General features: G+C 45.6%; 1 protein-coding gene and 1 long non-coding RNA gene across 2 annotated transcripts in view; one reads left to right on the plus strand and one right to left on the minus strand.

Moving 5' to 3' along the window:
• The window catches only part of CASTOR2 (cytosolic arginine sensor for mTORC1 subunit 2), a 127,718-nt gene that overhangs the window by 18,741 nt on the left and 81,109 nt on the right, over positions 1-27,868 (plus strand). The window lies entirely within an intron of this gene.
• Positions 1,144-6,426, minus strand: LOC125183234 (uncharacterized). The gene is made up of 3 exons (XR_007164868.2): positions 6,308-6,426; positions 1,542-1,638; positions 1,144-1,276 (listed from the first exon to the last, which is right to left on the minus strand). It is a non-coding gene; the product is annotated as an uncharacterized lncRNA (long non-coding RNA).

Genomic DNA, 27,868 nt, shown 5'->3' on the forward strand with positions numbered 1-27,868 from the left:
ATTTTTGTTGTTGGAGGATCTCCTCCTGAACCCATGGTCTTTTGCATCTCAGGCCTTGGAGGTGTTTGTTTCTTCCAAAAATGTGCTGTTTTGAAGAAATGCCACTTGTGCTCAGCTGGCTAAAGCCTTTGCTGCTCCTGGAGCAATGGGATTTGTCTGACGCAGCTAAGTGAGCTCCTTGAGGCAGAGCCTGTTTGTGTGAGATGCCTGAGTGGAGGCTGGAAGCTGCTGCAATACAGCAGGTAGGACAGCGGGCAGGATGAGTGCTGCACAGAAAGACTTGGTACAAGTTACAGGGTTGATATAGGAATTATTACATCAGGTTTTTCAGCCTGTTTTGCAGAAGGTCAAACTATAATTAAAAAGCCTTTTATCTTCTCTCTCCCTCTTCCCCACCACCCCCCTTAATCTTTTTTGTTGTTCTTCTTTCTCTTAGTCTACAGAGAGCAAATTCCTGCAGAATTCCTGGCACGAAGATGGAGGCTGATAACACTGGTGTGTAATACTGAAGTGGGAGCTGAAGCTACAGCTGTTTCATAGTTTCCAGCACAGGGCCTTTTCGGCGTAGCTGCTGGAGGATTCCCGAGTAAGGCCTCCCAAGGGCGATGTGTCCTGGTGCTGAGCCCCGTTGTGTGCCCCAGTGCCCAGCACGGTGAAGGCAGTGGTTGCAGAGATGCTGAGCACCACCAGGTTGTGCCCTTTGGAAGCGCTTTTGTAGCGGGTACAGAACTGGGAACCAGCATTCACAGCTTTTATTCTTTTATTTCCCAGCTCGGTAACCACTTCATTGCAGAGCCTCTCACAAACCGTTCAGTCCTAATCCTGAGCATACAGCAGCCCCGATCAAAGTCCTTCCAGGTTTTTCACTGGGGACATAGGTTCAGCTTCTTACCTGCTGTTCTCCTCTCACTCAGTATGACTAGGGGAATGAAAAACATCATCTTCATGCAGAAAGTGTGACAATTTGTTAATGTTTGTGAAGAGATAACGTGGGCATCTCTGTGTGATGTGAGACCTGGCTTCCATAACGGGGACTGATGGATTGCAGTTATCAGCTGGGCCTTTGGAGCGTGGGTTCTTGGCCCCTCTCGTCAGAATACAGTTTTACATGATTATAGAGGATAATGCTGGAAATGCCTCTGCACTGGGCTCGCCACATGTCCAGATGGCAAGGTCATTGTAGCGTGGACCTTGCTCGTTTGCTTTGTGTGCCAGGATAAGTGCTGCTGCTTCTCTTTGTGCTACTGGCTCAGCTAGAAGTCGAGGAGTTATACGGCTGTCAATAAATTCAGAGAGTTAGAAATTATTCTCTGCAGTGAACTCTGCTTTTATTGGCCTTAAATTAATTTCCCACCCCTTTGAAGAGGCGAATGGGAATGTTGTTTTTTTTTTGTATGGTGCTTTTGCTTTAAGAAAATCTGAGCTGCAATCTTAAGTAGAATGGAGTTAAAAACATTCTGGGCTAGGAGTTAATTTCTGGAGTATCTTAGAAGATTAAAGGGCACAACAAAACAAGATACTGTAATGTGCAAAAATTTTACCTCTGCATCTGCCTGAGCTGTATCTTGTAGCTGTGTGGTTCTGGTATCTGCCGAGTGCAGCATCTTGCCCTGCTGGTCTGTGCGAGGCTTTATTTTCCTGGTGCAGGGACAGAGATGGATTAATCTACGGAGCTATTGGCAAAAATCTGTTAGCAGGCTTTTCAGTAGGGGATCAGCCAGAAAAAAAAAAAAAGAAGAAAAACACTGCTTGATTTTTTGTCAGTTGTGTGGCTGATGGGTGCTAGAGGAAGCATGGTCTCACTGTAAACGTAGGCCTGAAAACCCTGAGCTCGGCAGTGGTTTATTTTCTATTTTTTAGGAAAGGTTTGTCCGTGTAGCAGAACTTCATGCTTTTGCCTGTGAAGGGTTGGGTATGTCCCAGTGCTTACATATACTTGACTAACAGGGCTTTGAAGTGGGCAGTCTGTGATAAATAAGTTATGTAGGTGAAGTAAGAGGCAGAAGAGCAGAACTATTACCTCCTGTGCCTCTCAGGCTGGGGTGGCATCCTCCTTTCCTCTTTCCCCAATTAAAACGTTGTCCTGACCCTTATAGCAAGCCAGTACTGGGAGCCTGCGGGGCTGAGGGTGCAAAGAGCACTGGCAGCCATAGCCAGCAGCGGGAAGGTGGCTTTGAGTTAGCTGGGAGCTACGTTGGAGAGCCTGTACTTTAAATGCACTTTGTTAATGAGGTTCCCTCAATTTGTTCCAACACATTTTCTCATCCTCGCTGTACAGGAACCGCTTGCTTTCCTGTCTGCTCTCTTCCTCCACCAGTTGCTAGATCCCTGCTGTGGGTTCCCCTGGAAGGGAAGGCTCTCGGGAGGAGCCAGCTTGCTGCCGATCTGCCTGAGGGTACCAGTGGCCCCTGAGTGTAAAGCCTGGGATGCCTGGGGGTGAGTTGGCTGGCTTCCTCGTCTCGAGAGGGCTCAGAAGTAGGTGTGAGCTTCCAGTTCTCTTATCCCAGCTTCCAGTCCTCTTACCCCTTCCCTTGCAGACAGGGTGGCAGCCCCGAGTGCTTTGCACCCCAAAAGAGCAGGAAATTTCTTCCCTAGCAAAATGGGTATTGGAAAAAGAGCCAGGAGAAAACCTTTGCCCTGCTTTCCAGGTACTGCCCTGGACAAGCACAGTAAGATGGGCTCAGTTGTAGCCCAGTGCTGACCAAGTTGTGGAGTTTAAGCTTTTAGAATTTTGACTAAAGTTTGCTCACAGACAGGGAGGCTCATATTTTTACTGTGTTTTCAGCCATAAAGAAATTTTTTTTTTTTTTGTTTCATGTTCATTTCCTTTTGCTGACACTAGAGTATCATATGATTTAGGGCTTTGTTTTCAAGCTTGATATGAAGGCTAATTACTTCCTTCTTGCATCCTCTCTGTAAGAAAACATGGGACTTAATCTTTTACAAAAGAGAATAACGAGGAAGATTTTATTGTTTTTAAGTGCATGGAAGTCTTTGGTAAGTCCCTAGATTTGAATTTATTTTTCATAATGCTAATACACGAGGAGCTGAGCTCCAGCCTCCATAGCTCTGTGTGAACACAGTTTTCTGTTCATTTTTTTGTGCTCACTGAGTAATTATGCAGTTACAATTTAGTCTGCATTGAGTACTTTTAGTAATTAGGGGTATACTGTGGCTATTTAATGTTTATAGAAAAGTCAGAATGTATTTGTCCTGTTTTGGCCCCAGGGACTTGCTTTGATTATCTGTAGCCTTCCAGGTAATTAAGCTGTATATTTTCTCCCTGTCATATTTTCTTATGCTCTCTCTTACCTTGATTTGATAAGAGAGGGGAAAACTACGGTGGGAAACTTAGGAGCGTTTGTAAATTGTTTCAGTAGGAACGTGTGACAGTGTTTTATGGAGATGCTGATTAAAGGGCAACTTGCTGCCTAGGCAGTTTGGCAAGAGAAAGGGTATTGGTCCACGGGAGCATCAGCTCTTGGGATCGCTCATGTAATGCAAGACTGATGTAGCTGACAGGAATCATTTCACCTCTGATCAAAGTAGTCATTGTTAAGCTGGTATCTAAAATTTCTATTAATGGTCTAGCTAGTTATCTGTATGCAGTGACTGAAAGCATGTATTAGAAAATGGCTTTTTTTTTTGAAGGCCAATTTTTAGGGAATTTTGGGACTCCACAATACAAGTAAACACCAGATAGCTTGGGTGATGTTTCTCTGAAAGCAGTGGCCTCAACAGAGGAAGGTGGATTTTTTTATTTTTTTTTAAAAACAAAAAACCACATTGTTTTATATTAGATGGGTTGTTTTTTCTACAGGGTCAACATGCATCGCTCCCTCTATCCCTGTTTCATCAGGAGGCCTGCAGGCATGCCTGACTTCAAGCACATGAGTCACTCCATTAAAATTTATTAGCTAGGTATGTGATTAAATAACTTGATAAATGGGGAATGCAAGTTATAAGTAGGGAGTGGGGGGGCTGTTCCCCAATTCTCTCGCCTGGCCGTAACCCCATCTGTGGTGGTGTAATTGCAAGATTCGTTTGCTTCCAAGCTCTACTCATTAACTTTTTCAAAGCGTGTACCCTCCTTTTGGCAGAAGAAGAGTCGAGTGGTTCTTTTGGAGGCAGCCTTGTGGGATTCAAAGGTGATAAAAGCAGAAGAGTTCTTTAAAAAGCAACTAAGTTCTGTAGAGTGTCATTGAGGACAACACTTTGTTGATGTCTGTGTGAACCCTCTTTAGCATTTGATATAGATTAGAATTCATTGAGTACTTTACAGAGATAGATAGTAACTTTCTGTAAGTGCTTATGATACTTCTCTAGACTTTTCCAGCAAGATACATAGAGGATATATTAAAAAATAATAAAATCAGTAATATAAGCTTTGTAGCAAGGGAGTTTGTACAACCTACTCATGCCTGTGGCCATTTTCTTTGGAATCTAGAGTGTAAAAAATGCAAGATAGTTGGCTTTAAACATTTTTATGCAGATCAACTATACATACACAGCCAGTCATTCAAAAACAATCACATTGAAATCTTCATTTTTTTAAAATAAGAATTGAAGTATTCTTACTTCATTCCAGACTGAGCCTCTTTAGTTACACATGTATCATCTTTTTCTAACTCAGATGTGTAAAAGACATATTCTTGATGATTTATTTTTATAACCTGGAGTTAAAAAAGCAAAACAACAAAAACTCATACCATGGGATCAGTGACAGTAAGACAAAAAGATTAGCAGTACTCGATTTTATTCCGAGTAGAATCCCAAGCAGTTATATGCATTTGGTAATTGGAAGCTGGAAAGCTAAAGAAAAGATAAGGAAACCTTTTTTTCTTAAAAAAAAAAAAAAAAAAAAAGCATGATGAATGTCTAACTATATCTTCAGTTAAAAAATTGTCTTAGATCTTGCTCAAAGTGATTGAGTCTGTCTTGAGCCTGTGTAGGGCTTCTCAGATAATTCTCAGCCAGAGTTCGGAGTTGGGGTTGTACTTCTGAAGAGAAAGTCTGTACTCTTATTCCCAGTAAAGGGCCGCTTTGTTCAACATCACTTCTTAGCACTGTTCTAACAGCTGACATTGACTTCAGCAATATGTTTGTATAGCGTCAGTTGTGTTGGAGACAACGTTTAAATGTAGACCTGTATGTAGGGATCTGGATGGCAAATTGTTCTGGTTTAATGTTTAGTCATCTTTTGCCATCAGGTGGACATGCAGGTTGTAAAGGCTGGTTTGTTCTTTTAAGCAGAAGAAGGGTGAAATAAATGGGAAAAAAACCAGCACAGCACAACGTGGACAAGCACTTGATGGCATCTTTTCAAACAGGCAGAGACTTGCCAGAGGCCAAATGGAAAGAATGTGATGTAGTGGGCTTGTTGGAGTTGCTTCTCCAGGTTGCTACAGTAAAGGATCTTGTCTCGATTATTGCTGTGTGGCGTCTGAGCTTGGAAGATGTGCAGAAAGCTGACTCTGCTTCTGGGCTCTCCTGGCTTCTGCTTGGTTGCTCCTAGCCTGGGTACATGAGGTGAGTGCTGTGTGGTAGCCAGGCACAATTTGAGAAGACGCTGCTTGGAGACCTCTCGTAGCCAGCTATTTTAGGAGCAGCGTTACCACAAATTCTGAGTAGTAATAAGTGTCAAAAGACCAGCAGCGTTTCATTAAGAGTGGTTAAGCCACAGAACACCTGCGTGAGGTAGGTGTGGGCTGGGCATTCCACTTTCAGCATCGTCATATCCAGATATCCCAAAAAAACAGGAGGTTGGGCCCCAACAAATAGGAAGACTGTTATAAAAGCTTCAAAAGGTGTGTTTTATTTAAAAATATTCAATATGTATTTCTTTCTCTGATTAGTAGCCAGGCTTTTGGTTTAGATTTGTCAGCAAACAAGCATGAACCTATTTATTTATTTTTTATGTTTGGTCTTGCTCAATCATGCTATTCTAGGTAGAGATTCAGGGAAAGCCACCTGCTTTGTAACCACATGGCAATGAATGATGGCCCAGTATTGTGCAGGAGGCTGGAAGAGGTGAGTGGTGTGCTCCACAGCTGCAGTACCACGGCAGTTCCCAACCTCTCTTGATTCATGAAGATAATTTGTTTGAATGTGATCCGCTGCCTTTGCAGAAAATAGTTCTCCCAACCCCTCTGCCCCAAAGACCTTGGTGTTAACTCTGGGTGTAAATATGTTTCTAAAGAAAATGGATAGGGAGGCTTTGAAGGAGGAGGAGGACTGATAAGTTGACTTTGAGATAGAAATAATAAACATGTGGCTCTTGTGATAAAGGTTTAAACTAAATACTTACGGCTGTATAAGTGGTGGTGCTCAGAAGACTTCTGAACATGTAGAGCTTTTATTTCTCGTCTCAAGCTAAGTTATGACAAAGCCTGGAATTTCCTGCATGTGAGACTGCAGGGATATGTCTTCTTGGTATTTGATCAACGTGTTGAGCAAAGGGCATCGACTGGAAACTTCCAGGAAGAATGGTACCAGACCCTGGCTGACAAGCAGAAGAAACTAAAACAAGGAAGGAAATTAAGGAGGAATGAGATTCCATTTTACTGTTTTGCATTTGAAATAGCCACCCTTGCAAGTTTTGAGCCCGTGCAGTTGAAGGGTAATAACTACTCCAGCTGTACCGCTTGTGCTTAGATGAATAAATGGCCACACACCTTTGGATCAGTAGAGCTCCCAGCACAGTGACTTCCATGAAATCCCTGTTTGTAAGAGCTCCCAAGCTGAGCCTTGCAGATAAATATTCAGTGAGGTGTACGGAGCTGCTCATCATCAGCTCCTGTAGGCACCAGGACAGGGGCAGGGCTGGCTCCTCTGACCAGAACCAGGGTCTTGGCCAGCCCGTGGGCACCTGTGTGCGTGATACATCTGCGGTTTCGTACAGGAAGCCTCAGGAGCTGCTAGGGGGACCTTCTACAACACCTGCCTTCTTCTTCCTGTCCTTGATCTTCATGTTTCCATCTTCCAGGAGGTTTCACACTGCAGTCACTGGAGGCTTGTCCTGCTTCAGCACAGGGAGAGCCATGATTTGCATCTCTTTGTAGGAGAGTGACTGATCTCGTCTCTGTGCATTCCAAGCTGCGATGCTGCGGTGTTACAGCGCAATGAAGCCTATGTTCCCTCGGTGTTTGCCAGGGGGTGTGTGAGGAATCTGTGAGCAGGGGGGGAAAAATAGAACCAAAAAGCTGCAGAAGTCAGGGTACAGAGGTAAAATGGGCCTTTTTATCTAAATTAATACTTGGTGAGGGAAGTGAGGGCCACTGTTGTGTGTCAGTAGTGTTTGATCATTCATGAAGGCGTTATTTTGTGGCTGGGTGTTGCTTGAATAGATCCCATTGCCAGCAGAAGCATGGAACATGTCCCAGCATGGAGGTGGCTGAGGGACGGCTGCGTGGTCAGGGTAGGCAGGGTCTTTGGTTGGTGAATGCATTTTGTTCTGCAGTTGTTTTCCTTGTGACAGGCTTTTATTTTCAAGTCACATTCAGTCCTTCTGGCAGCTTCTGCATCACATCCCAGACATGTTGACTGAGCCAGCACATGCGACGTGAGTCCTCTCCCTTGTAACCTTGCTTAGTTCTTCAAGGAGGGAAGTTCAAGACCCTGACTTATGAGCATAGGTCCCAGTTTTTCACTGTGAGAGGCCTAACTGAGGCATACTTCTGATTTCAGAATAGCTCCCTTCTACAATTTCACACCCCATAGGAGAGACTTAAAAAGTATTTGAGTTTTTGTCATTTGTGAGCATATAACCCAAATATTTCCTCTTCCCTACAACTTTCACGACACAAACTTCCTGTTGGCCTGTCTGAAGCAGCTTAGTGGGGATTCTAGGGACTGAAAGTCCTTGTTTTTTGACATCAAGTCTTTTTAAAATTGTTTATAGGTACATAAAGCATCTCTTTTTCTCAAAAACTGTTTTTACACGCCCTCCTAGCAGTCAAACCCACCACAATGAAGCTGTGGCCCTGTAGCAAAGAACCAGGCTGTTTACTGAATTGTTATAGTGTTGAGTCAGCTTTCTATTTTGATGAGTATCTCGTTGGCTTGTAAGACACCTCTTTTCCAGGCACTTGCACTTGTGTGTTTTCTGCTGTACTGCCATCAATTGTGAGAAGGAGCTTCCTAGCCCTGGACTGGGGCGGATGGGTTCAGCCCTAAGGAGCTTACACAGATCTCCGGGGCCTGTCCTAGCATGCGATTTTGACAAGGAGATGAATGTAACTTGGAAGAGCAGTTTCCCAGAAAGTCATATTCAGTGTATATGGAATCTTTTTATGACACGGGCAGATTCTGAGGAAAAATCATTATTCCTCAAGCCTGTTCTGAGTTTTCACTTGTTAGCTTACACGAACAGGCCAGTTCAAACAGAGGAATGAAACCATTGTTGCCCTTTAAGTTGCCGAACCGAGCTACAAAAAGGAGTTTAGAGAGCATGTAAACCTGCAATAATTCTCCTTTGTTAATGTCTCAGGTAAGTTAAGCCCTTAGTTCCTGACATAAGCACTTTTGACTTCCTGGGCTTGTTTGGAAGGCTCTGGCTTGAGCCCCGGCGCCGCAGTGGGTGCGGGTAGGTTTGAGCACCCAGCGAGTCCGGGCAGCGGGGCCGCATGCTGCTTGTCAGTGGCTGCCCCGGGGCCGTGTCTGCTCCTTCAGCAGCACAAGTCTGCAATTGAAAAAAAGTGTAGTTAAACAGCTAGCTGTAGTTAAATCCAGCAAAACTGCAGGACATAAACTGTTGAGAGAGCTTAAACAGAGCCTATCTTCTGTTGTGTTCTTGCTGCTAAAGCTGTACAGTTTCCGAAGTGCTTCCCAGAATATATCGCATATGTAGATGGTTCAAGCAAATCCCCTAAGTTTTCTGCGCTTTCAGAGTCGAGGAAGTCTGTTTTCAGCTGCGTTCCTACAGCTCAAGGTGATGGCTTGGATGAGGAGCAAGGTTAGAGCAGAGATGTCCTTGTCCCTCCTGCAGCCCCATGCTGATCACTCTGCACTTGCAGTGTGATCACCGCCATCTCAGGTGAGGGTGTTACTTCTCATGAGCATACATCTGGGGACAAGGGTGGACTTTGCAAGCAGGAGGCCCTGAGAAGCTCCCACCGCTGCAGCAGAAGAGGGCTGGGGTCTCCTGGGGCCAGGAGGAGGGTGGCTGTCCCCATCCCTGCCCTCAGGTGGCTCCATCCTCTGCTGCCAGGTGAGCTAGCTTGGGGCTCCACAGCTGGGTCTGGCAATCAGTGTTTACCTGCTGCATTCTGCTGTGGTGCCTATGCTGGTTTGGGGGGATTGTCAGAAATTTTTTTTTCCTCCCCTTTTTCTCCAGACTGTCAAACTGGAAGAGCTTTGACACCCAATGTTTCTTCACACAAGGACAGTTTTTAATCGATACACTTCACCGTCTCTCCTCTCCAAAATACGTCTTGTCCGAGGAATTTCCTTCCAGCTGTAGTTTCATGGAAAGGTCTTTAAAAAGCCAGGGAGACCCAGAACCGGTGTGAGCCCTTGCTTTTGCGGTCAGCCAGCCTGTCCTCCCAAACTGGTGAACCAGGGGGGAAATCTCTTGTTACTGAGTAGAGCTAATCGATTAATTAGCAGGGGACAGAGTACACCAACCAATCTGTTATGCCAGATGGATGCTTCAGCATTAATTTATGTTCTCAAAATAGCTGGACATAGATACGCTCGGCACTACAGCCTAGATCCTGTTTTCATTGCACTTGGTGATGAAAATGCGGTTGGCTTTAGCAATGCCAGTCCATAAATTTTCAGGAAGAATGTATTTTGGCATCAAGCAGTACCAGTAAAAATGAAATGAATAAAAACTGTCCAGAGCAATGGACTTTGTCTTCTTAAGCAGACATACATTACTGTAAAAACTGAAGTTTTGCTTTTATCTCCCTAGAGCGTTCCTACTATCTGAATGCCAAGCAATGAGTAATTTGCATTTTTGTTGCTTTTTCATTCTTTTAAATAACTTTTGATGTATTTTTGTAAGGAAGTCTGAACTAAAGCATAGTGCTGGAAAAGTTAAGATGTACATTGCTTTCTCTTTGAAGGCACCGGGAATGGGATTGAAAGAAAAAAGCAATTACAAAAAAAAAAAAAAGGCTGTGGTGGTGGATTATTCTGCCACATTTTATGTTGAATGAAGGAGGCTCACTGCAAATTTCCACTCGTATTTTTCTTCCATTCTTTCTTTTGTGTGTTTTTTTTTTCCTCCGGTTTTTCATAGCCAAAAGTTGGCTTGCCAGACAGATTCATTTCTTATGAACTGCCTGGTGGAGAAGCGCAGAAATCTCTGACAGGCCGTGGTCTGACTTCAGCGGGGAGCTGAAGGCTGTTCCTTCTCACTGGGGGGAAGACGTGGCCCACCACCTCCGTGACTCTGGGGACACTGCAAGTTAGGGTTGAGGGGAGCTCTGGGTCACACTAACGGTTCATCCACGTTTTGTAAAAGGCAGTGGGTTTGTGTCGTGCTTGTGCAGGGAGCTAGGTATCTATTCAAGGTATTGTTTGTAGAGCTGGAGAAAAGGCAGGCCCTGGAGGAGGGAAGAAATCTGAAGTTTTCTGTTAATTTTTTTTTTCTCATTTAGATTCAAAATATTGGTGATACGCTAACATTTTTTAACACTGGGAGAAAAATCTGCTTTCTATACTGACCTTTCCCCATGTCCAGCTGTTTTTGATGGCTCCCTACAGCATAAAGTGTGTGACTTAAAAGGCAATTCAAATCGCTTTTCTTCTTGCTCCATTAGTATGCTTTAAAAATAAAGCATTATTTAGTATGCACAGAGTGATCTCACAGACTTCGGTTCTGTTTTCAGTGTTTAACCAAAACATTGAATTACTTTTACCTTTGTGATACTGTTAGGATTATTTTTAATTAAGTGAAGTGTTTTAACATGCTCTAATTTGTTTTTCAGCAAATTTGTCTAACACTTGATAGAGAGGGACTGGTTCTGGGAACAAGACATGCTCTGTCTTGCCTCATTTACCTGAGAGTTGGGTAAATACTCCTTGAGGACCCAGGAAGGAGATGAATTGATGAATTGCTTCCTATTATAGCCATGTGCAGACCCCAGAACACTTGTGTGTGGACTACAGGGAGGAGACAACGCGTACAGGTTAAATGCTCTGATAGTGAGTTGTGTCGTAGGAGCAGCTCTTTCCCTCAGTAAACGGTGCAGAAAGCAGAGGTTGAGTCTGAGCAAGTCATTAGCTCAACTCGTTCTTACTCCCTGATGTACTCTCAGCCTACTTTTAAGGTTATACCCAAGCTTGAATATATATTTCCCTGAAAAAACATGCCATAAATAATAAAACTAATTCTGCAGCAAAACAACAGTGCACAAGCAGTTTTGTACTTTTTAAAGCAAGACAACCACCAGATGTGGGGCGGTCAAACACAGTGCAGAGCAGCACTTACGTGGATCTTGCTGCCAGGCTCTTGAAGGGTGGCATGGGACAGAAGTTTGTCCTGGGCCATACAGTGACCTCATACCCTACGTGGAGTGGTGTTCTGGTATAAGGATGTCAGAGTGGAGAAACAGGACTTGGCTCTTTCGTTACTGATCGTTTTATGAAGAGTGCATGTTATCCCCATAGTGCAGGGAGGAATCATATGTTTTCTTAGCAAAATACAGCTTTAGAGGGCTTTAAGGGAGTTCTGTGGCTCTCTACGTGAAGTCTTGGCCTGAGTGTAGAAGATGGGGCCAAACTGCAGAGTGGCTTAATCCAGAGGAGGTTTGAAGGTCCAGGGAAAAAAGAGGCTCACAACAATGGACAGAAGCACAGCAAAATCTGGGAAACTGGGACCATATGTGTAAACATCTTCTGTTCCTTCTGTGCAACGGGATTTCCTTCCCTTTCAGAGTGAGAGTGTCAAAATTTGCAGAGCATCACGGTGCGGGGCAGAACTGAGCCATAGCAAGGCATTTGGGTACTGAGACCTTTACCCTTTCCTCCTTGTTCCCCAGAAAACAGAACTAGCCTTAGGTTAGTCCTACCCTCACATCTGCTTGCTGCAGGATTCTTCTTTTCTTCTGTCCTTGTTTCTGTCAGGTTTAGTCAGTCTTATGGTCTGATGGCAGTAAGGTACAGGGCTGAGGTGTGCCTGATCCCACTCTAGCATCCCGTGCTGTCACTGCAGACAGGGTGAGGCTTACTAAAATGGTGGCGCTATGTGTTGGAATTTCTAAAATGGATGCCCTCGATTATCTAGTCTTCTAAGCAACATTTCAGGGGAGGTGGAGAGGGGATAAGGATGTGTCTGCGAACAAGAATTTGCCATGTTGTTCTGCTCCCTCTTTGTTTGGTTGCAAGTAGGAGGTTTATCCTTATTTACTTAGTCTGCATTCAGGTGCCTCTGAGTATGACTTTCTTCACTGGCAGCCGAAGGCATTTAAGCAGAGTACACAACTAGGTGGTATCTTAATTTTATGCTTGGTAGCTTCCAGAAGCTCAGAGGGGCTAAAGAAAGTTTGTGTTTGTTGTTTGTTTTGGAGGGCAGGATGAAGGGTAGATGAGAGGTGTTGGCCTTATAAGTAATATTTAGAGAGGCAGGGTTAGAACTCAAGTTTATAGCTACCCAATGCCAACTTGCTCAATAAAAACCCTGTTAGGTTTCCAAGAGTATCAGGAAACCCAAGGTAGTGTTGGGAGAGGGATGGGAAGCCAGCTGCTTTTTATAGATCAGGTTGCAAGAAAACTTGGGTTACTGTGCAGTTGTATTTATTACCGTGCCGGGGGGTGTTAAGCACAAGCTGACAGATGCATCGCAGATGAGAGCTGGAAGTCCCTTCTAGTATGCGGGCTAACTGAATGAGTGGCAGCTAGATCATTTTAAGAAATGATTGCTTCCCTTTGCTATGGTGTTGTGTTCTCCGTCTTCAGCCCAAGCAGTCTATGGCAGCAGGCGCTGACTTCTAGTAATGCGTAATGCAGAGCTTCAAAGCGGCGCATGTGGCCATTGGATCTGCTGCAATTCCAGACCCGTGGGCTGCTCAAGGGGAAAGCTGGCTGTGTCCGCAGGATCACAAAACAGGTTTTGGTGTCTCTATCAGGGTAGAGTGCAACTTTTGGAAGTACACCAATAGATGCAAGTACTGTATTTGAGCCCTAATCAGTGTAATGCAGCAACATTGCTTAAATGTATAACAACACGTCTGTGGGGGGGAGCGGGGAATTACACAGTTCATTCACTGCACAGGTAGGAAAAATTGCTTTCCTTATGTGTTTACTCTATGGCTCAGCTGGGATTTATTGTCATAACTAAATAATTTTGTACTAGCAAGTAGCCATTTTCTCCCTTTGTAACTTTGATTTGGATGTGGGAGGGCAGCCCCGAGATCCCTGTGTCTGTGTCTTGCAGCGTTTCCTTCCAGCGCGGCAGGCGGCGCAGTCTGGAGCAGGGTGGCTGCTCTCCGAGGCCTGCCCACCAGGAGAAAGTGAGAAGCTGCTGGTTTTCCCTGCGATGGGAACTTTGTCTCCTGCCACCCCCCTTCTTTACATTTTTTCCTTCCAAAATAGATCTTGTAACGGCAGTACGCCTAGGAGGGACTGGAGAGGTCTCCGCAGCCATCCTGGAGGCAGCAGCCCTCTCGGCACAAGGACTGTGTCAGTGTTGGATGAAGACAAAGTCAGCGCTGGCAGGAGCTGGGTTCTGTCTTTGAACTGCGAAACAGGGACTTGCAAGTGTTTCTGTAGGCTATACAGGCAGGAGTCAAGTTACTCTTTGGGCTGTGGCTTGGAACCTGCTGTTGCATTTCGGTGCTGTCACTGTAGCTGCCTGATGGGTTTCAAGAGCAGCAGCCCACCAATGGGCAGTAAAATCTTCCTGAAGCCAAGCATTGCTGTTTCTAGCCTCAGCTTCTCCATCTCCCTTCCCTATTTGCAAAGCAGGATAAATGTCCTTCCTTCTCTACCCTTTCCTGCTGTGTCTGACTAGATAAGGAGATCGCTGGTGGTGCAGTCATAGCTTTGTGGGGGGACATGTGGGACATCTCCCATTTTGCCAGGTTGTAATCCATCAGGGCAGCCTCGGGACACCAGCAGCAAGCCAGGAATAAAGGTAGCTTCAGGACCGGGTCCTCGCAGTGCTGCAGTTGTCGCCTGGTCCGTTAGATTTGTTTGTGTGTTTTCCACTTCTTTCTAATTATGCTGATATTTACTACTCAACAGCTGTAGTCTGGGAAGGAAAGCGATGAGTGACAGCTCTGCAGCTGACAACCGCATTGTGCCTTGGCTGCTTGTCAGCAGAGGGCTGCTGCCGGCTGGGGTGGAGCTGTGCAGCCGTTGCCTTCAGTGGGCTTGAAAGGTTGCTTGGAGTTACCTGTGAGGTAGCCCCCTAAAAGTCCACCTAGAAAAAGCACTTGCCAGGTTTTGGTGGCAGGAGCTACCTGTTGCCTTGGCAAATAACTGAATTTCTGAGAAGGACACGTTCCAGGAACAGGATCTGTCGTAGCGAAACACTCAAGAATGAATGCTGGGGCAGTTCTTGGATAGATGTTGTCTTGACTCCCAGACCTGCATCGCCTGCTGTGTGTCAGTCCGAGTTTCATGGTTTTCCCTTATGTGTTTTTGAGGATTTTGGGATATGCTGGCTTCACAGCTATATGCTGGGTCTGGGAAAGCATCTGAAGGTGGTCCTGGAAATGCTGCTTGTGCAGAGTCCTTCATGCTCTGTTCCCTGAAGCCCAGCTCTGGTGTGGTGCTGACATCAAAAGGACCTGGACTGAGTGACGCAGTGTTGATTTTGGCCTTAAACTTTGGAGTTCACTAATGACTTGCCTCTTGATCCTGCAGTCAAGCCTGTTTTATCTTTTAAAGCAGATTCACGCTCTCATGACTTTCTTTTCAGGGGTCACTGCTCTAATTCAGGAGCTCTTAAATTCGCTTGATATCTGCTTCCAGTTTCCATTTCCAGCCGTGGGAGTGCAGGGGCATGGCGGGAGCAGTAAGCTCTGCATGGTGCAGATATGGGAGTGAAGGGGTTGGGTGTCTGAGCTGTGCGCAGGAGGGGCATCTAGGTTAATGCTAAGCTCTGCTCTGATCGAGGCTCTGGAGGTGGGTTTCACCGCTGCTTGCATGTACAGAGATGAAAGTGATGAAGTTAATGACAATTTACACCTGTTTGCTTCAGGGAGATGTGAAGGTGTGTTGGTAAAATACATTTGCATCTTCAGCACGTCCTGAATTGCCAAGTATCAGGCATTAATGTGAAATGGGCTGTTGAAAAGCCCAGTGACTGGTGCTGGACACTGCATCCTTATTCCCATGTCGGTCCCGGAGGTGTCGGCCTTCCAAGCCCTGTTTTTCCCTGGCAGCATTAGACGCGAATTATCCCCGGCTCTGGTGATTGCAGGCTGTTTGCCAGCATGCAGCTTTGTACCGAAATCTCTGGGCTGGCATACAGTAATTGGTCGTTTTTTAATTTCTTCCCTTTCTTTAAACAGGACTTCAAATGCTACAGCTTTGCCACAGGGGTATAATTACATAAGCCATAGAAACGTACTTCAGTGACCAGTCAAATGGCTTTGTTTTTGCCAGTAGTTTAAGCTTGCCATTTATTAAGCTGTTGAAGGAATATAATTGAAATTCATTGGGGAGTTTAATTTTATCAAGCCTGCTATAACTGCATGCTTTTGCTTTGTGTCTGTGTGCATTTGGGTTGCCTATAAATGGCTTGTTTGCTTTCATAAAGGAATTAGCACAAAAGTGCAGCTGTGTAAGGAACAATCCCCGATCCCTGCCCCGTGCTGGTTAGGGTGCGAAAATATTGACATAAACATGTGCAGAAGTGGCCTCCGAGTATTCTAGCTGGTAGAAAAGTTTTATATTTTGATTAATTCTGCTGCAGTCCTTTGTCTCATTCTACTTCTGAGCATTAAAAGACGGGGTCCAACATGATCCAGGTTTTAGTGGCTCCTCAGGATGTTGCTGCAGCGCTGGCTGGTACAGGGGAGGTGTTTGCTGCCCTGCGGGACTGCACTGCAGCCTCCTTGGGTCTTGTGGTCAGCAAGAAACTCTTGCTTCATCTCCCTTTAGGGCTTTCCAGCTCCATTTTGCGCGGTTGCCAAACGGGGAGCTTGCCTGCTGGCTGTGCAGGTGTCAGCCTGATCTGGGGTCTGGCGCGTGGGGCTGTGGAGCAGAAAACCAGAGCTTTGTGCTGCAGGGAGCCCTCTGCAACACAGTGCCTGCTCCCCCCATGCCCCCCTTCCTCCGTGCTCCCGTGTCAGCATCGAGACCCAGTGGTGTCCAGGCTGATGGCCCCTGCGTTTTGCCCCGTCTTCCCCCAAGTGAGCTGTGAGCCCCGAAGGTGCTTCCTGGCACTCCAAAACTGGAAGGGAGGAGTCGTGGGACTTGCACTGCTTTAGATGTGGCAGGCCTCTCCGCTGGGATTTCTATAACCAGCAGATCCGGGGAGGAGTTAAGGCATCTCTTGTCTGATCTCAAGGCACGAATTAGCAGGAGCCTTCTCCACCAGCTCCCGCTCTGCGGAAAACCCTGCCTCGACGTTTGAGCCTGGATGGAAACCTGTGGTCTGTTGTTCTGCGGCTGTCCCGGCATTTAGGTGTTGTGGCTCTTCTGCCATCCAGGAAATCGGTGTGCTGATCATGCATGCTGCCTTATCGTACGGCCGCTAAATATGTAATCACCGCTATCCCCATGGAAACGCACGAACTTTTTTTTTTTCCTGTGCATGATAGTGCCTAGTCTGGATTTTGATGCTTTGGCAGTGTTATTCCTTAAAGCAGTGACCTTAGCTGTGAAAGGTGAGCATGTGGGCACGCGCCCGGTTACGTAGAGCTGGGCAGCAGCTCTGGCTTTGGGGTGTTTTGCTAGTGGGGTTCAGGCACCTGTTTTTCACCCCGTTCCCTTGCAGTGGGGAGGGCAGTGGGATGACGCTGTGGAGGGCTTGGTTCTGCTCCACGGGCTGGGCTGGGGCTGGGGAAGGGGGCTGTATTGCCATGCTAGGGTTTTGTTTAAGTTAGACTTCTGAATAATTTTAAAGATTTTTCTCTGGTCTGAGTGTATTGGCACATGATGCTGTCCTTTGTCTGGCATCCCTGCAATTTTTCGTGTTAAAGAAAAAGCAACAAAAACCCCCCACAAGCTGTTAGGGGCTGTTAACGTGGGCTGAGCCCAGCAGTACTGATGTGCTGCTCTCTAGTGCAGTCTCCTTCCCTTTTCTTTTAATCACACTTCGCAGTCTTCTAATTACTTTCTAGTGATTGTGCTCTATGCTGACTCCATCCTAGAAAGGGCTCAGCCTACTCGGTTTGCACGAGAGCTTCTGGGCTCTTTGGCAGTGTCATAATGCCAGTCCTCCTCAAACCTCTTTTTTTTTTTTTGTGAGGTACAAGGGAAGGGGCAGCTCACAGAGCAAAGAGGCTGCCCTAAAATCACACAAGAAACCTACAATGACTGTGCAGGAGGCGGCTTTGAATTCTCAAATTTGATCTGTGAAACATGGAGAAAAAAATCGCCCTACTTCACAGTCTTCTAAGTGTAAATGCGGCAAAGACAGTTGAGAAAGTAAGATATTACAGTTCTGATGCCCATGTAAATGCGTTGTATTTCAGGCTGGGGGTAGCTGCTGTAATACAAAGAGGTTCCCCAGATTTGTGTCATGTCAAAGGCTCCAAACGCCTTGTGTGGTCTGTAGGGTAAGTGGTCGGTTGTTCTTAGGGTGTGTTTTGTTTGAGGGTACTGCCACAAGCACACAGCCCAAACTGTCTTCAGAGAGGAAATTTGGGGGGGGTTATACTCGCCTTGAGGTTTTCTGCTTACTCAGTAAGTATAGCTTGATTTCCACATCCGAGATGTTGAAAAGGACTGAATGAAATATTAGGAGGTAATTGGTGGGGAGGGAGGCTTTGTTAAGCAGCCTTTTTTTCCTTAAGTATGAGCATCTGTTGTAGGGGATCTACTGTAGTGCTTCGAACAGTGCTGTAACTAAACAATGCTTATAAAAGCCTTGGGATAACAGGAGCATGAACACAATTAGATGATTTGTTAATCAGTCTTGGCTCTATGTGCAGGGTTACTCAGGAACACTGATAACCAAGGGGGTCCAAGGCCACCTGTGGCTCACTTTGCAATGGACACATGCTGTTTTGCCTTTACTTACAAGAATGTTTAAATTCAGGAACAAAATTTTAATGTGGAAGTGTTCAAATCGCCACATCTGCAGTGAAGCGCTGAGCAGGTCGTTCCCGTGCGGAGGCGCTGAGCCGCTGCAGCTCCAGTTGATGCCAGCAGGAATTGCAGTGGCTCGGCTCTCCTGGAGCCGCTGGGGGACTTGATGGTGCAGGCAGCAAGGCTGAAAGTGCAGGCTTGAGTTTGCATGGCAGAGGAGGTAAGAGTAGCAAGAAACAAAGCTGGGCAGAGAGAGGAGCCAGTTCCTGGTAGCCAACCAAGAGAAAAGTTTTATGGGAGATGAACTCTTCCTCCCTAGCTGTTCCTAGGGTAGTAAGTCAGCAGATGTGAGCACCGGTGGTGTCAAACCAGTAATGGTGACTCAGTGCTCAGGACTTAAGTGTGTGGCTGGCTCATAGCTGGGCTTTGTGTTGCGTTGATCGCGTTTGATAGGATTGTTCCAGCCCAGTGAATCACAAGCTCTTGCTTCTGATTTCCCCCACCCACAATGGCTTAATCCTCCTCCTTTGGCTAATTGGTGGCAAAATTCTCGTTCCCTGCTGAAGATGCACATTTTCCTGCCGCTGTGTTATCCTGCCAGGACTGCTCTGATGGATTTTGCACTAGAGGACAGGGACTTTTGGTCCCTGTGTCAGGACTGTTCTAATCCAGCATCCCTGATGAATCTAACTGGAGAAAAATCCAGGGAAAAGTTATTGTCAACCAGGAATGGGACAGTTGTGGTCTTGGAGGAGATTGAACCTTTTCCACTGCTTTGTGAAATAGCAAGCATGCATAAAAAGGAGCGAAGCTCCTCCCAGTAATACTGCCTTCGTACTTGCCCTCCCGGGTGCATCAGATGTCCCAGCACAGGGGCAAATATTACCAAGATGGGGCTAGCAGGAAATCTTAAAGAGCGTTGCCTGCACCTAGCAGTTCTTATCCGTTAGCAGGAGGGAGCTTTAAGATTGAGTGTACAGGTGAGCACTTGATAACGTAATAAGCTTCGTACTGAAGCAGCAGTATGCTCAGAAATGCCCTAGTATGTGTCCTGCTCTTATTCCTCCTCCTCTGTAAGACAAGAGGGGAAGAATGGACGAATTGGGAGCACAAGATGGTGCTGCTTTGTGTGGAGGCTGAGTCTGACACTGTGCTGTAGTGCATTAGTGTTAGCGGTTCTGTGCAAGAGTATGCAGTATTTATATTTTAAAGCCATAACTATGTGTGCTTTGAAACCCTTATTCCAACTATTGCATCCTTTTCTTCCCCTCCCACACCTCGTTTATTTTTTGCCACTTGCTCTCCTTTATGTGCACAACTGCTTAATTCTCTCTGCAAACTTTTTTTCAGTGCAGGCAGATGTGAGTTGGTCCGGCCATCAGACTTCTCTTAACTGGGGAAATCATTTGGCTCACATGAATCTGTTGCTTTCATCGACAGTCCCCCTCTTCAAATGATCTCCACATCATTTAAAGGGAAGAGACATCTTCAAGTGCTTTTCCAAGTCTCCTCTGCCAAAAAATTCCTTCATTCAAGGAATTACCCTCTGAAAGAAAATGAGAGCTCACTTGGTAAATGATAAAAGCAGTGTTATGGACGTGGCAGTGTTCACAGGTAGCCAGGCAGGGGGAAAGTGGTAGTTGTTTTGTAGGGGCTTGTTAGTATTTGCTGTTTCCCCTCCTTTCTCTTTGATATGAGGTGAGAATTACAGCTGTCCAACTGATTGGATTCATGTTGAATGTAAACAAGAAGCAATCCTTGATTGGAAAAAAGAGGAGCATTTCTGGGGTACCGCTGATATTGTCCCTATGGAGTCAGCATCTTACTCCAGTTTGTGGTCATCTTACTCCAGTTTGTGGTTTTGGTTGCTGCCTGAATATTGGGCCAGTTATATGCTTCTCCCCCTCTGCCCCCCCTTCTGCTTTGTGGCTGGTGTCTCAATATCTTCTTGGGAAGATATGAATTTATGCAAATTGCAAATGTCAATCCAGAATTCAAGATGCATCAGATCTCCATGTAGGCACGTATTTTGGCATCCTGTTTTTGAGTGGTGGGTGAATGCTTCAGACCTTCCTCCACACCTGCAAGGGCTAGATGAGCTGCTTCATTCTAACGGGCTCTTTTTTTAAGAGCACATGATTACATGAAAACTTCATCTGTTGCCTTGCTAATATATCTAGAAGTCATAAGATTTGACAGTCAGAAAACCATGCAAATTTGGCAGCGAGAAACAAATACAAGAACAATTTCCTGCAGCTTGGTGAAGGTGTTTTGGGGGTACTGCTTTCTGTGGCTCGGGACACTTTTATGGTGATGTCAGCAACTTCTGAGCCATTGGTACAAGACAGAGACTGCCTGGCCACAGGGGCAATAAGGTGGCAGCAATCTCTGTGACTAACTGGATTTCTTTGTATCTGGTTCTGGTTTAATAACACACCAAAGCTTTGGTTCTTCTGCCTCTATGCTGTTGAAATCGTCTGATGCCTTAAAAATAACCCTTTATGTTCCATCTTGCCTTTGGTTTCATAACACAAGGAGTTAACTTGGTGACACAGGTGGACAGTACTTGGTCCAAACACTGGGCTTCTGACCTATGTCACACTGTTTATTTCTTTTTCTAGCAGCAGAGGCAGCTGATACTATTTAATTTGTTAATAACACATGAAGCATGCCTGGAAGCATCTGATAACTTGCTTCATTCTTTTGATAAGAGATCAAGGCAGAAAAAAACAGAGCTTAGTGTAAAGTTTATTAAATGGCAGAGCACGTTTAATCTTCCCACCCCACACATTCAAGCCAGAATTCAGCATTTGTCATCAACAGTGTCCCCGGCAGCATTACTTAAAACTGATTTGTCTTCACCACAGCAGGTTGTTTTTTTTTCTTTCTCAGATGGACACAATGGGTTGTTTGTTCCTTCTCCTTGGGCAGCGGAATAATATGTGCACAAACCCACCTACTTCTGCGTGCTTCAAAATTCATGAAAATCAGCAAGTTGCACAGCTACCCATTTTGACAGTATGGTAGCACACTGTCAGCGCTAATATTCATTAATATGCATTGGCAACTGCTTGTGTTTCAAAGTGGAGTGTTCTATAATTCCCAGCAAAATGACAGATGAATGTAAAGAAGTTGCAATTTGTGGGACAGGTATGCAAACGCATAGAGTATGTACGTAAGCACTTATATGCCGATTGTTGAATTCTTCTCTCTTTATCTCTGCCCCATGCCTTGGCACTTCAGTGCACTTGTTTTAATGAATTTTAAGGATGGTTGCAAACTTCATGAGAGCTGGGTTCAAGTCCTGAATAGTTGGATTGTCATAAACTCCTACCCAAGCAGTATAGAAGAACATAACAGAAGCCGTTATGTTACCCCCAATTGCATGCGTTTTATATTTTCTGGCTTTTCTCCATGATTTTAATGGTTTTCCATATCTACTGAACTATCGTATGAAAAATAAAATAAATTGGCTCCTCTACTGGAGCGGGGTGAAAGACATCCTTATGAATTATAGTGCATCCCCATAGCTGGTAAGCTCAGAGGATACCTGAGAGGTTAATTTCTGTGTTTTCTTCACTGGAAGAAGTATGGGGAAAAGGATGTGGGGCTGCCAGCCCAAAATACTGCAGTAAATCCCTGTTGAAGCCATGAGCTGCACCTAAGATCCCCGAGTCCCAGTGCTGCCACTTCCATTAGATTCCTTCCCTGATACTTGCAGGTAGAGATTGAGGATCCAGGCTCATCCTGGCAGTTCGAATGACCATGTGCACTCATACCCTTTCCTACTCATGTGGATGTTTCGGTTTTCACTACAGCTTTCTCAGGCATGTTCTTTTTTATCTAGGCTGAAACCGAAGGTAGTAATTTGCCTGCTCCTGTGCTTGAGAGAAAAAAGCCTTTTCAATCATAGACATAAAGAGAGACAGGGAGGAATGCAGGAGTGAGTGCCGCATTCTTATTTTGCGGGGACGTTGTCTTAGACTAGAGGAGCTGGCCTTTTCCCAAGGGAACAAGGCTGCCCTTCGCATTCACCTCTTGAGAACAAGAGCCCTCACACACACTAAAGCACGTTAAAATGGAAAAGTACCTTTTTTGGCTTTCTTTGCTAAAACCACAGGACTTTGTTCCAGAGGACTCAGCACCTGTATGTACAGTTGTTTTCCCACACTTGAGGTTCTGCTTTATATGCAAGTTATGGACTTCGTGTCAAAATCTGTGGCTTGCACTAGGATGAAGATCAGTCAGGACAATGTCTCCTTTTGTCCCTCAAAACCTGTTTTCGGAGGGCTGACATTTGTGAAAGTGTTTTTTGAGACTGTTTTTGTCTTTGAGATGCATAGCTGGGAAGGTAAAACTGCTCTAAGTAAGACCCAAAACATATCTGTCTGGTCGCAGCAGGTAGCAGAAGTGGATGCTGGCCTGTGTTGACAAAGCAAGAAAGTCCTGTAGCTCCTCTGTGATACATGGGGTGAAGCACGTGCACCACTAAGTGAAAACGTTTTCTGTTGTTCCTTTGAGTTTCATCATGAGTGCTCCTTGAAGCATGGTAGCTTCCTATTCAAATGCCTGCACCTCCCGTAGAAAGGGTTTGTATTCCTTCAGTCCAGTGGAGTAAAAAGAAAAACTGTCGAGACTGATGTGGCCGATGCCTTGCACAAGTAATTCCTAGTGCCTTGAGCTTGCAATACTGCCCGTGAGTGGTTAGAGGATGGTGTGCTTTCTTGGGAATGGGATTTTCTGGGTTTTACTAAAGGGCTGATCAGATACAGGTGATGTTAGAGACCAGTGAAAACCAGAGGAAGATCATAAATCATTTCTTCTGTGTTAGTTTCACTGGTATATTTATATGTAGTGATGCAGATGTAAATGTATATTGGAAGATGTAAATGACACTTATCCAAGATAACTGCTTGTCTTACAAAGATGAGTGAAATTTCCCCTACCTCTCTTACCTGCTATGGAGCGGAATTTCCATGGGTACAGAGAGAAAACTAGCAATACTAGATTCAGTCATGTCTTTAAAAGACAAAAATAAAACTGTCAGTCAACTCCATAGCTTATATTTAGCGTGTCCATTTAAAGATCTGCAGCTTGAGTGTATCTGAAACCGATGCAGAGGAATGAATAAGAAAGCGTAGCACAAATTAGTGCAGGATGACGTTCTGTTCCATGTGTATCATGAAAGCATTTGGCACCACGAGCTCATTTTGATCTCACTTGTTGTGTCTTCTGCCTCCTACCAGCCTGGAAGAGAGCTGGAGCTGTGCCTTAGCCAGATTAACACAACATGAATGATCTCTGGTTGTCTCAGGGTTTATCTAACTTAACTTTTGTGACAGCAAGAATTGCTTAGATGGGGTTCCCCCAGCCTGCTGCCAGTACTCAGTGATTCACTGGGAGTAGAAATGAGGCAGCTCCTAGTGACGTCCCTTGTCATCTTCCTGGAAAAGAGAGACCCTGTGGTATGGCAGCCCCTGGGGTGGGAGGCAGAAGAACCCCACGCTTAGAGGCTGAGACAAGGCACTGAGTGTGCGAAGGCATTTAATTCATTTTGAGATGTGGTTACTCATATGGACTTTCAGAGGCACTGAAGTGCCTGCCTCCTTTTCCATCTCTTGAAGGGGTGGACGCTTTGGAAACCTCACAGTCTGCACTGTTAGCAACCCCTTTGAAAGTCTGGCTGCTGGGTTTTAGTTTGGAAGTTGGCTGGCTGGCAAGTAACTGTGGAAAAGTGCTGCTGTCGGTGAGGCGGAAGCAGCTCTAAGTTGATTTTCCCCTTATATCAATGACTAAAACATACCTTTCCCCAGCCTAACTTCGGGGGCTTCTCCTGTTTGCCCCGTGGCTTATAGCTAACGGCCAATGCTGAAACCTGAAATTAACTCAGCCATGTCAGGGTAAACAGACAGCCATTTCCAAGGAGAAGATACTAAGCTCTCTGTACAGGTTTTGCAGTGTGGTGAATACCCAGGTAACGGAAACAGCCAAAAGTGAAGGCTGAATTATATTGGAGTCCTGAGTCATCGGCTATTGATGCAGAAGATCCTGCTACCTACGCTTTTGTGGTGATGCTGCTAAGTAGCATTTCCAGCCCTCTGGGCGATGACATCAAAGGACTGCGAAGATAAAAACAGACCACTGTTGACTTTGAGAGAAATGTTATATTTTTACAGGCATGTGTTGAGGTAACTGAAAACTTTTAGACTGCTTAAATGAAAGTTTGCCAGTCCTCAGCCTTTTTTTTTTAAAAAAAAAAAAAAAAAGCTTGTACTACTCAGGCTTGTATTTCTCTTCTCCAAAATCACAGAGCTGGTTGTAGGTGTCACTGCTTCTTAGCAGAGAAGAGCTTCTGAGATGAAGGAGCTGCTCCAGGAGGGCAGCGGGGCCTGCTGTGCCTGACTCACGCCAGCAGGGCCTGCTGTGAGGGTTGCCAGAGATGCCCCTCGGCCAGGAGAGCCTCCCCGGGGCAGACCCTCTCTCTCCTGTGGGCATCCAGGTGCCTCTGTAGGCAGCTGGGCTTGGGTCAGGTCTGGTTCCCGTTTTGGGTGGAAGCTTTATTGTGTCTGTGTCCTTGGCCCAGGCAGTGGAACAGCTGCTGGCACTCTCCAGCACAGCGGTCCACGTCCGCTTCCCTCGGCTGGAGACACTAACCACCAGGTTTTCCAGCCCCTTCAGGCAGTCGATGTAAAGAAACACGGCAGCTTATGCAGGATCCGTAAAACAAATAGGGCTCTGCATGCCCGGGCTGCACATCTCTGACGAAAATGAGCAGCCAAACTAGCAGAGCTGGTTTCCTCTCGCTTTCTCCTGCAGCGAGGCTCCCTGGAGTCTGGCACGACGGGAGCAGCGAGGTTTCTTGTGGCTGGGACGTGCCCCTCTTGGATTCATCGGTGTCTAATGAGGTCCATGCTTGTGTTATGGCCTTTTCCTCAGCACTGCTGTAGGCAGGCTTTCCTCTTCCTTCTAGCACCCATTTGAATGGACCTTACTTCTGTTTAGTACCTTTGAAATCTCCGACTCTGATGTTTATTGAAAACAGTTCAAAAACATATGTGCAGGGGACAGATTGGATAGCGTGACTGCATAAATCATCTTTCCCTTTAAAGCTAGTCCTGAAGTAGGGGATCTGTCAGTAATTCTTTCCCAAACCTTCCCTGCCCTGACTGTGGAAAGAGCGCAATCATCTCCTCCATGTTCCCCTTGCTGCTGAGTGATGGGAAAGCGACAAAACAAGCAGAGCTTCTCATCTCAGCAAGACCTTAGCTCCTTCAGTACATCGCAGTTGCTCTTCCATGCCAGGCAGGTTAGGTGACTAGTGGCTTCGCTTCGTTGCCCTGAATGATGGCTGCCTGGCTCGTGGCAAGCTCACCCCTGCTGGCAGCTGCCATGTAACTGAGGAACATCTAGGTGGGTGACCCTGCATCGTGCTTCGTCTGCTAGTGTGCATGCACAGTTTCTACAAACGCCTCCACGGCATCTCAACCCTGTAGTGAGGTTAAACAGTGCAATGTAGTTATAGGGAAGAGAGCAATTAAAAATTCACATTCCCCAAACATGCCTATTGCAGTGCCAGATCTGCACAAGACAGCAGTGCATAGACACCTTCTCACAGCTCCACCATGGACCAGACTCTTCATCCTACAGTCACAGTGAGTACAACCTAAATCCACGTGTGAAGTCACTGTTTGAAGAGCAAAATACTGTGTGGACTGACTCTTTGGTGTGATAGGAATTGGCCGCTTTATATGTCAGAGGATCATTCTGCGATTGATCAAAGTACTCATTTTAGCAGAGGAGCAAAAGGCAAAATGGCAAAGAACTTGCTGGCTAATAAATGAATGGTAACTTCCCTCTGTTGGATTTATTCAGTTCTTTGAGATATAAATGTGTTCTTGATGGCCAAAGAAATTGGTCATTCTGCATTAGGAAGCTTGATTGATGTTTTCAGCAGGCCTTTATGAAGGGCTGTGTAAGAGGATCTTGAAATAACCTACAGGGAAAAATACAACATGGTGTAGTTCATTTAATACATGACTACTCAATTATGTTTTTGTTGTTTTTTCTTGTGTTGCTACTTAAGGAAATTTTAATCATTCAGACTTATGAAAAATAAGTTAGTTCATCCCTTGAAAAACACCCCTTGTGTGACATTCATCACCCCCAAACTACTGCGACTTCAGCCATGTCTGAATTTTAATCACTGTATCGTTATATTTCAAGTTGATGTCTCTTGCTGTGACAGGATCAGAGGGGTTTAATTATGGAACAGGATCCTGCTGTGGTGTACAGATAGCGCTTGCCCCAGTGATGTTGAATCTGAAGCATGGGGCTTCTTGTCTTCCTCAGCGGCCTCCATGCCCTGTGCAGCTTGTCATCCCCGCAGCGAAGGTGGTGAGGAGGAATGCTGCTCAGCACAGTTTGAGCAGTGATTCATAGAACAGAATCATGGAAGATCTCAAGTTAGAGGGGACCGACAAGGACCATTGAGTCCAACCCCTGGCTCCACACAGGACCACACAAAAATCAGACCACGTGTCTGAGAGCCTTGTCCAAATGCTCCTTGAACTCCAGCAGCCTCGGTGCCGTGACCACATCCCTGGGCAGCCTGTCCCAGTGCCTAACCACCCTCTGGGTGCAGAACCTTTCCCTAACACCCAGCCTGACCCTCCGCTGTCCCAGCTCCATGCTATTCCCTCAGGCCTTGTCACTGTCCTCGGAGAGCAGAGCTCCACTTGCCCTTGGGAGGAGGTACATCAATAGAACAGACCAGAATTGTGTATCGAGGTATTCTGCATTGAGAATAATAGCAAATGCTCTAGACTTGGACTAAGATGGACATCCTAGAATCTGAGGTCTTGTCTGTGATAATATAAGTGCATTAATGCAGTATTTTGAACTGGAAAAACAAAGAAGACTCCCGGACTGGAAACTGGGCACACTGTCATAGCTGTGGAGAAGGCAGTTTTGTTCCTAACCTTCCAGTGGGATTTGAGTCTTGGCATTGGGTGAAGAAAAGCTTGTGCAATAACCAGTGGGTTTCCTAGCACCTTCTCTGTTGCTCCCCTTCTTGATTTATAATAGCTCCTGAGCTCAGAGGTTCATTTATGATTGTTTTCTGTTCTTTGAGCAGGTTCCACCCCCTCGCTCTTTGTCTGATCAAAAAACACACCGTGTTGCTTACTTACTGACATAGGTCAATGACAGCAGAAAAAAATGGTGAGTAAGCCATTTAATTGCTACCAGAACAAAGCCTGCAGACCTTATCTTAAAGCATGAGTTTGATGGTAAAGTGTAGGGCTCAGCAGAACAACGAAGTCCATATTGCAGTGGAGATCTATCTTTCCCAGACCATCCTGTGCTCTTTTCTCCATCCCCCAGCAGTGAAGTACCAGTTCCAGACAGTTTTCCTATGAATCCTTCAGGTGATGCACAGAAAGGAGCAGAGGCAGCCTGTGTTTTGCAGAAGCCTCCTGAGACAACTGCTGGAGAACGGCTGCTGCTGCTGGAGACAGCTGGTGACTGGAGGCCAGGTTCTGCTGCGGACCTGTGAACCACATCAGATGCAATTACGTGTAATTCCCTAGCCATGCTTAAAAAATGTAATTCATATTCATTCTCTGAATGGGGCTGAATTTTGTATTTCAGGTCATTACTTCCTTTTCCAGCTTTTAGACCATTAGCTGACTTAAGCTGTGAACGAGGATGTCGGGCTGCT

The sequence above is a fragment of the Anser cygnoides genome, chromosome 18 (genome assembly GCF_040182565.1).
Source record: "Anser cygnoides isolate HZ-2024a breed goose chromosome 18, Taihu_goose_T2T_genome, whole genome shotgun sequence".
Classification (NCBI taxonomy): domain Eukaryota; kingdom Metazoa; phylum Chordata; class Aves; order Anseriformes; family Anatidae; genus Anser; species Anser cygnoides.